Consider the following 9,279-nt stretch of genomic DNA (forward strand, 5'->3'; position numbering starts at 1 on the left):
TTGAAGAATATGTATGATAGCAATGATTCAGTTTCTTCTTTAGAAGCTTATATGCTTTCCTGGTTTCAATGTGTTTTTTTTTTTTCATTTAAATATAAGACACCATAGAAGAACAGTTCTAGAGAGAGTTTCACCTAGAAAAACAGAATGAGCTTGTAGATCTAAAATATTGCTTAAATATTTTTAGTAAATTTTACCCCTAGTCAGTTTTCAGTGTCTTGCCTCACTTTGGAAATAGTTGCATTAGCTCATCCATAGATTACTTGACAAATATGTGTGCACATTTGGATGATTTCTCTAAAACTTTTAAAAAGACAACATAATAGAAAAAATACACTGTGTAGTTACTGAACCGCATTGCTATTTGTGAACAACTCATATGTCGAACAGTGGAACTTTGTGAAGTAAAAAGTCTGCATTTAAGCACTCTTTTTGTGTATTCAGCAAGTACTTAGGCAGTGTCTAGGTTGAAGTCCATTTAAAACCACTTTTTCTTTAAGCAGTTCAGAAAATAGAGAAAGCAAGACTGCAGTGTCTCATTCTTACTTTGTGACATTTACATGTTATTCCCCTTTAAAAAAAACTACATGTACTGTGGTGAGGTTCCCAGTTGGGCCTCTGGGTTGGTCGCCAGGCAGACAGCCAGCGATAGAAGTGGGGACACCCAGAGCTTGCCTTCTGAGATCACTGTCTATTTTCTGAACCTTTTCTAGGGTTTAACAATTATTTAAAAAGCCGACTCCTCATCACAGGACTTCATTTTAGTATTTCCTAAATCGAGGACTCTGGGGAGGGAGCAAAGTCTTCCCAGATACTGCATGTCTGACCGGAGTTTGGCTAAACACCTGTTCACAAAGTTAAGATTCCCCAACTCAAATGCCATGTACTCCCTGTCTCCGATACTTTCCTCACAATGTGAGTTGTCTCATTTACATTTCAAAACCTTGGAAACATTATTGCCCCTTGTACTCTTTTGTCCCATCCCCCTGTCCTCAACCCCAAATCCACCCCAAAGTCTAGAACCATTTCTGCCATCACCATTGACTTCTCTGCCGATAAATTCCCTTCAATTTCCAAGCTAAGGAGACATTTAAATGTTTTTAAATTAAAAATTAAGAAACAAAAGGACAAAAGAAAACTTTAGAACAATGGCACATTATATTGCGGGTTTATCCACAGAACTCAAATTTTCACCCTTCTTCAAAATAGCTGAGTAACACACCAACTCTTGTGCTTTCAAATGAAACAAACTTCTGAAAAACATTTCCATTTTTGTTTTTTCCCTCTTGCTCAAATCCTGTGAATACACTCTCAGAGTAAACTTGTCCCCACCCTTTGCAGAGGGGCCAGTGAAGGGAAACCCCCAGAATTCAGAGGTACTCATCATTCACTTGAATATGATGATGGTGGTGGTGGTGGTGGTGGTGGTGGTGGTGGTGGTGGTGGTCCCAGGAGTCTGGAACTTGGCTTTGGTTCTTGGCTGTGCCACTAGTGAACAGAACAATCTGAGGCTATTGGTTTGATTTCTCTGGGAGTCAGCTCTTTATCTGTATAGATAGATGACGTCAAGACCCATGTGAAAAAAATACCACAATGCCATTAGATTATGATTATCATCATCATCATCATCAATTTTTCGAGGACATTCTTTATTAGGAAAGGCATTCTCATACCCCCTGTCAGAATTTTGACCAGGGTATTTTAAAAGCCCGGAATGATGGTAGGTCTCATGATTCCAGAAGGGGCTGGGGTACTCCCACTCCCCTTTGTAAAACACAAATTCACTTGTATTTTGTGACTGTCAACCCAGGGCAAGAGTTAGTGTCCCAGTCTGCGGGTTCCCTGCTCTTTCTGAAATGTGTCCAGGCCCCTCTTGAGCAGAACACACAGGACCTACTTGTCCTGCTGATGTTGGCAGCGTGGTTCACATTTCACTCTCCATTGTGTAAAGAAATTCTGCCTGAATGGCTAACAGGCTGTTCGAAGGGACAGCCAGAATCCATTCTGTCTTTTTCCTTGTGGCCCCATCTCTGTTTCTCTTTGGAGAAGGGGATTGACAGAGGAAGCAGATTAAGCTTCTTCCCCAAAGCTGCTCCTTTTAGGGTGCTCCATGTGGACTTGGATACATCCAGGCCTTTCCTTACTTGCCCTTGAGCTTCTTTGCAGGGGATCTCGGTACATTAGTCACATTGTTTGTGTTGTGTTTTTACAATCCCCTGTCATGTCTGTGTGCACAGTCTGGCAGGCTGGCACTGGAGTGGGGATTTGGAGAGCAGGCCCACTGCCCCTGCCCGTCCCAGTCCTGCCCCACCCCGAGCCTGCTCCCACTGAACAGCAGGCATGCATTACAAGGCACGCCTCTGCTCTGTGGTCCCAGCAGAAACCCAAGGACGTGCAAACAGCTGGAGAAGAGCTTGTCTTCCTAAGGAAGCCATTTTGGACCTAGCTTGCACCTCCTTAGGGAGGGAATGGGGAGACAGACAAGGCAGTCTGCCTCCAGAACTGGGTCCCAATGTGGTGAATTGGTCTGAACCGGGTCCCACTGCTGAAAGACTGGTTGATGTCTGCGTGATGCCCGATACTGCCAGGTAGTTGACTAAGAAATCGATCAGCTGGGGATTTTTTACTTATTTGGCCTGAGGGCATAACAAACTGCTAGAAAATGAAAGTTTTTTTTCTAATTATAAAATTAGTTAATACTTATTGACCAAACTTGTAAAGTAACCCTCTCACACACTCAAAAAAAATTTTTTTTAAGAAGCACAAGAAACTGAGGATTTTTTTCATTGTTGTTGACTTGACCATGTGCAGTCTGGTCTCTCAAATGGCTGATCTGGAATGCCTCCTGAATCTGATGGCCCTGGAGGGAGCGCTTGCAGGGGTGGTGCTTGGGTAGAGTGTTTGCTTTCTGACAGTCATTAAGACTCCTTTTCGTGAGCTAGAGGGGGACATTAAATAAAATGTAAAAGGGGGTCTTGTAAAAGGCGGTCACCCTTTCCTTCTCATGGTGGTGGGAGGCTCACTCTCCTTTGTTGGGACTGCCTCTCACAGCCTTGCAAGGATGGCTGGCTCTTCATGAGCACAGACACCAGGCAGCTCCCAACACACCACTTGATTCAGCTACAGTCCCACCCACAGAAACTGCGGACTCCGATCTGAAGCTGCCTGGGTTACCCTTCCACTGATATCCCATAATACTAAGCAGAAATTCTCTTCTAAGTTCTCCTCTGCTGCAGGCACCCATTCCTGTGGGAGGCCCTGAGCAGGTCTGTGTTTTATAAACTGACACTCGGTGCACGAAGCCATCCTGTTCTTCACTTTGAATATCTTCAGGCTCCCTTGCTAGGACAGTGTCGCTTGAGGTACCTTTAATATCTTTCTCTCTTTTTTTTTTTTTTTGGTGTTGTCATTTTTTTCACTTGACAGAAATATGGAACACTTCACAAATTTGTGTGTCATCCTTGCACAGGGGCTGTGGTCATCTTCTCTGTATCGTTCCAGTTTCAGTGTATGTGCTACCAAAGCAAGCATGCCTGGGGTGCCTTTTAGCAAGCTGGGCCTTCTTCAGAGAATTCCACATTTCTTAGCAGTCAACTGATCTGATCCACTTTTCTGAAAACTACAGGACTCCTGACAACTGCTGGGACCCTGGGGGCCTCCTAGAAGGACAGGAGGACAGGTCATCTGTTCATCTTGACCCTTGGGGCTCATTTAGGCTGAACGATGAGAGGAATCAGACTGAAAAAAATGGGTTAGGAGCTGTCACACGATACACATAGGCTATCAAACAAAGCTCGCAACCTATCAGACCACTGAGAAAGGACGGTTAAGCTTCCTGTTGATCACGTCCTGTGTGGAGAGCAAATTGATCTTCTCACTTGATTTCCTGAAAAGCCCAGCCAAGAGGGAAGTTTATTATCCTCGTTTTATGGATAAGAAAATTATGGAATAAAGAAGGCAAGGGACTTGCCCAAAGTCACACACTGGTGGCTGGATTTGCTAGGGCTCAGACCCAGTGGAGTCTCTTCCTTCTATCCTCACATCTCTATCTCCTCTTTGGTCAAAAAATAGCCATTGTTCTTCCCCCAGAGAAAGATATGATTTAGAGGTGAGAGTAGAGGAAAGGATCCCCTTCTTTCTCTCTCTGGGGTGAGGTGTGTGACAGAAAGCTGGGGAGTTTTTCTGCTCCACAAAGTTGATGAGCCCCAGCTGGAGATGGGCCTGTGATCTTGTTCTTATTTGCATGTGACATTAAATCAACTGAAGTCAGCCTCACAGTCTGTGCAGGTCTCCTCTGCTACCAAGGTGCTGGGCAAAGAAATAAGGAGATGCAGAAACTCCTTTCTCAAACCCAGAGCAGTTTTCAATGTGACTCCTAATTTCACAGGGCAACTTGGGGCCCTTGGACCCCAAGGTGAAGTGGGAGTATGATCTTGTTCATCTTACAGTGCGTTTATTGAGACACATGGATGCGATGTGCAGTGAGGAAGCTCTCTTTCTTTGTCTTCTTGCTACTGGGATCTTTCTGTAATGGTGGTATGTAATAAAATGACAGAGACGCCTGTTATTCTGCCCCTCTGAATTGTGTGAAGTGAGGGCATTTCCACAATAGCATTTCACCTGCATAGAAGTTTGATAGAATGAAATGTCAGAGTTTCTAGTGGGTAAGTAGCAGGATACATGTAGGTGGGACCTGGCCTTCTCTCAGCTCCCAGTAAATTATAGCAAATAAGTGGGCATCCCTGGAAGAGGCTTACAATCTCTTCGGGGTAATATGACGTGCCTGGCAACAGTTAGATTGTAAATGCGGGTCTGGCTCACTGGTTGAGCAGGTTCTCATGCTCAGTCCTATGTTTATAACAGAGATGACAGGAGGGCCATGCCTTCCTAATTGGATCAGGGGCCTGGAGCTGCCACTGGGCCTCCCTAAACATGATTGGTGGTGGCACGAAGGGATGCAACTTGGAGCTGAATTCACTGCGCTGCTGTTGCAGCCGGCGTACCACACCCCCCTATCTCATTGGGGGATGGATATCCAGTTTGTGGATTAGACAGACCCTGTGTGCAACTTTTCCTCATGGATTTCAGACCCAGCACCCTCCTCCACTTCTCAGCACATCTGTTTGAAGGCAAGGCAGGACCGTGTACGCAGGCCCACCCGCTCTGCTAATCGCCAGCAGCTCCGATGCAGGTACAGGTTTCCAACTACAGCGAGTCTAAGATGAAGTTTGGGGATTAGGTGTCTCTGCTTTCCATTACCACAGATAGAAGAGCTGGCGGAATGTCTGCCCTCGTAGCCAGCTGGCTGGGCAAAGGTGAAAGGAGAGGAGGAAAGAAAGAGTTATGTATCGATCCACTTTTTCCATCCCCACGGTCCTCTAAGGTGCCCTGCTGGCCTGGGTTTCCTCTCTGTCACGACCTGGGAAACTAAAGCTCTAGGGAACATATCTGAGTTACCCAAAGACACAGAGAGGCCTGTCCCCAAGGGCCTGTCCTAGACTGTGGAGGGCTGGTGTATCTGTTCCCAGCATCAACAGTAAAAAGGTAGAAAAGCTCATAGAGTAAGTCTTCAACTTAAGAGAAATGTTGCTTTGGCTTAGTGCTGAGAAAAAGACGTTTGCTCTCTAGATAAAGACATCCTCAATGGAAGATCTCACCTTGATTTCAGAGCTTTAAATAAAGTCCCATTCCTGTCCATGGATATTTTATTCCCTGTTTTAGAACCATGCTCTGCACCCATCAGCCTCTGAACTCCATGTTTGCGATGACGTGACAAGAAGGATGCCCAGCTTGATTCTAGAGTCTCAGTGGGTTTTCACTGAAGACTGCAGTGATGGAGGGAGGAGGATGCTCACAGTGGGCTGAAATTTGCAAATCAATACAATGTGTTGGCTTGCTTGGAACTTCCCCATTTTGTTAAGGATTACGTTTCTACAAGGTTTGCAGAGGAGATGTTAATCAGTGGCTGGTGGCCAGAGAGGGCCAACCCTACCAGCAAATAAATGCATTTAAGATGTTAGAGGGTGACCGTAGAGGCGTATGTACGCAGAGGCCTGAAGAATATGAAACCAGTTAAGAACTCAAAGGTCATTTTGTTCAGGGCAAAATTCTTGTGCATAGTGCTGACAGTTTGCCCTCTGGGTGTTTTCAGAGCTTAAAGGATCAAGCTCGTCCACATGAAATATGGAATGTCTCATACAGAAACCCCATGCCCCCCTCAGCCCAACCTTTTGGCTCTATAATTAACATGGCTTCGGCTTCCTGGTGGATACCACCCTGCTGATAGCTCCAGTGTGTAGGCAAGGTCTTGTTGAACTCATGGGCTGGCATCTCTAAGAGGCTGCTTAAAGAGGCTTAAGTAGTAAAATAAAATGGAGTACTCAACACTCCATAGCTTATTTTAGGCTATGTGAAGAGAAGGGAAGGTTATCATTTTCCATGTCTGAGACTGGTTCCCAGTGATAGCGGAGCGTCTGGGCCACTCCACAGAAAGCCCACCAGGGCTGACAAGGGAGTGTCTCTGTCAGGATGGACTGCCAGGCTCAGAGGGATACACTGACCTTCCATGGAGAGAATGGCTTATTTGCCTGGAGGTTGATGGGGAAGGGTAGGTTTCTTTATTGAGATTTGCATGTGGAGAACACATGGAGGGTTAGTAACAGGGGAGTTGGAGGCAGAAAGAGGGGGAAAAGGTATGGAGAATAAGTAGCATAGATAGTAGGTAGAAAATAGACTGGGTGAGGGCAAGAATAGTATGGGAAATGTAGAAACTAAAGAACTTATGACACATGGACATGAACTAAAGGGGGGCAATGTGGGTGGGAGAGGGTGTGCAGGGTAGAGGGGAATGAAGGGGGGTAATGGGACAACTGTATAGCATAATCAATAAAATATATTTAAAAAATAAATAACATATTTTTAAAAATGGGAAAAAAGAAGGCTTTAATACCTTAAAACTTAAACGTTGGGAATTGTAGGCACCGAGGATGATACATTAATTTGGGGCAAAGGGACCTTTCCATGTCTTTCAACACGGAGCACAGTGCACTTCATTCAATTATAACATCGGCTAATGCATAAGGTGGCCACCAGGTCTGGAGATAGAGCAATTTTTCTATCATGTAAAAAAATAATATCAATAAACCATTGATGTAGTTTTCTATGGGCCTAGTCTTGGTGGCCACCCTGAATACTGAGCACTTACTTTGTGCTTTATTAGTGTCAACTAATTTAATCATCCCAACAGGCCTAGCACGTAAGACCATTATTTGTCATCCCCGTTTTCCATCAGAGGATGAAGAGGCTTAGTTAGAGAAGCTCAGGTAAGTAATAAACTCACAGCTGGTCAGACTCTGGAGCTGCGTGGTAAGTTCTGCTCTCCACCCGTTCTCAAGCTAAATCAGGAGCTGAAGGAAGCCGGCTGCGGTCCTATGTCCTCAGGCTCTTGGATTGTTTTCCTAAGAATGCTTTCCACTGGCTATTTAGGTTGAGCCATTGTCTTGCAGTTTCTCCCTAATAAGGCAGCCTTCCGTTCATTTAACCTTTTCTCCCAAGGAGGTTACTTGCCCAACACATCACAGCAGGCACCAGTCAAAACTGGGGTGAAAACTCAGAGTGCCCTGGGCCAGTGTCCTTCAGGGAGCGTGCCTGGCAGAGGTGGCTCACGTTTAGACGGATTGCTTGGTGGTCACTGGCAATTTCTGGAGCCCAGCTAATCTGCACTGTGGAAGCTTTGGCCTTAGAATCCCCTTTCAAGACTAACGGAGGATGTGGTTGCCTATGGGAAGCCTGCAAAGAGTGGTCATTTTCTTTCAAATTGCTTGCTTTCCTGCACACTGGAGGACATAACGGTACCACTTGGACACTTGCTCTCCTTAATTATGTCTCAGCTGGTGAAACTCAACCAAACCCATCGCAAAACACACAGTCCAATAAAAGAGCCTGCTTTTTATAATGGAGAAATTAGCCAGTACTGAGCAGTAGAGGCTAGGGAAATGTCATAAAATATAATTACAATAATAATAATATTAATAGGGGTACACTACACATGGCCTCTTGCCTTTCATCCCAGATCTGAGAGTGGCTGGCTAATGCTAATTAATATAGCTTGCCTTGTCAGAACTAAGTATGAGTCCAGAAAAGGAAGCAGGAATTTTTTAAAAATGGTGTCCCTTGGCTTGGTGGAGACATAATCTTTGTTGCCTTAGTCCAGGGACCTGAAGGGCATTCCAAAGTCCTGTATTGAATGGAAGTGGTAAGCACCTACTCCCTGAAATTGTCAGACTCCCTGAAATTGTCAGGTCTCCCTGTCGCTGACTTCCTGTCACATTTGGGTCCAGTCTTGCCTTCTCTGTCAGGAGGTGGTACGGGGAGGGCGAGAGATGGTGGCCTTCACACGGTTCCCACTCCTTTGGGGTCTGAGCAGAAATACTATGAGGACAGAGTCTTAGAAGCCTGTATTTGACTTAAGGTGCTATGTTCTTCACCTGTGGGTATATTTGGTTTCCATCCCATCTTGCTCACTTGGCCAAGAAGCAGGTTAGGTTAATGATTGAAACAGACTCCTGAGCACTCAGAACACTGATGCAGTTGCTGTGGAAGAAGGAATGAAGGTAAGGGGAGGACCCCACGCCTGTGGCAATCTTTTCAAATGTGGTATGTTAGGTGTGTGTCTCTGTATTCCCCATGAGTTCGGGGCAGAAGGGGAGCTGCCTAGGGACACACTAGGATGAAGTCCTCCAGTGTGCAGAGCATCTGGGAAGAGATAAGAATAGGAGGGCCCAGATATATTCTTTGACCTGCAAACTGGGCTGCCAAGGCCACGGTCAGCCCTGCAGCAGACAGCCATGTATCCCTTCACCTTTGTGATTGGAGCATAGTGGTAAAGAGCACAGATTCTGGAGCCAGATGGCCTGGATGCAAATTATGGCTCTGTCACTGAATAGTAAATAATGTCAGTTTCTTTATTTGCAATTAGGGGATATTCTATGCATTTAGTCATCGTAGGGATTGAGTGAAATAGTGTATATAATGTCCTGAGAACTATGTCAGTCAATAGTGTACCTCATAATGTTGAGGAGTTATTATTATCCCTTGAAGTCTTTCCAAAATTTAGTTACTAATGGATTACCTGGCAAGGATTAGTTAATGGCAGGGCTATAAGGAGAGGTACCTAGATGGTCAAGGATCATTGGGTAGGGAGAGTAGGACGGCTAAGAAGATATATTTACCTTTTTCTATGTCTGCCATGCCCTCCAGTGGTTCTTGAACACTGGACTT

General features: G+C 45.1%; 1 non-coding gene across 1 annotated transcript; it reads right to left on the reverse strand.

Moving 5' to 3' along the window:
* Nucleotides 1–3,424: 3,424 nt before the first annotated feature.
* Nucleotides 3,425–3,527, reverse strand: LOC123831376. Its single transcript, XR_006787898.1, has one exon. It is a non-coding gene; the product is annotated as a U6 spliceosomal RNA (small nuclear RNA).
* Between the last annotated feature and the right edge of the window lie 5,752 nt (nt 3,528–9,279).

The sequence above is a fragment of the Phyllostomus hastatus genome, unplaced genomic scaffold (genome assembly GCF_019186645.2).
Source record: "Phyllostomus hastatus isolate PE091 unplaced genomic scaffold, TTU_PhHast_1.1 phas_scaffold_1674, whole genome shotgun sequence".
Classification (NCBI taxonomy): Eukaryota; Metazoa; Chordata; class Mammalia; order Chiroptera; family Phyllostomidae; genus Phyllostomus; species Phyllostomus hastatus.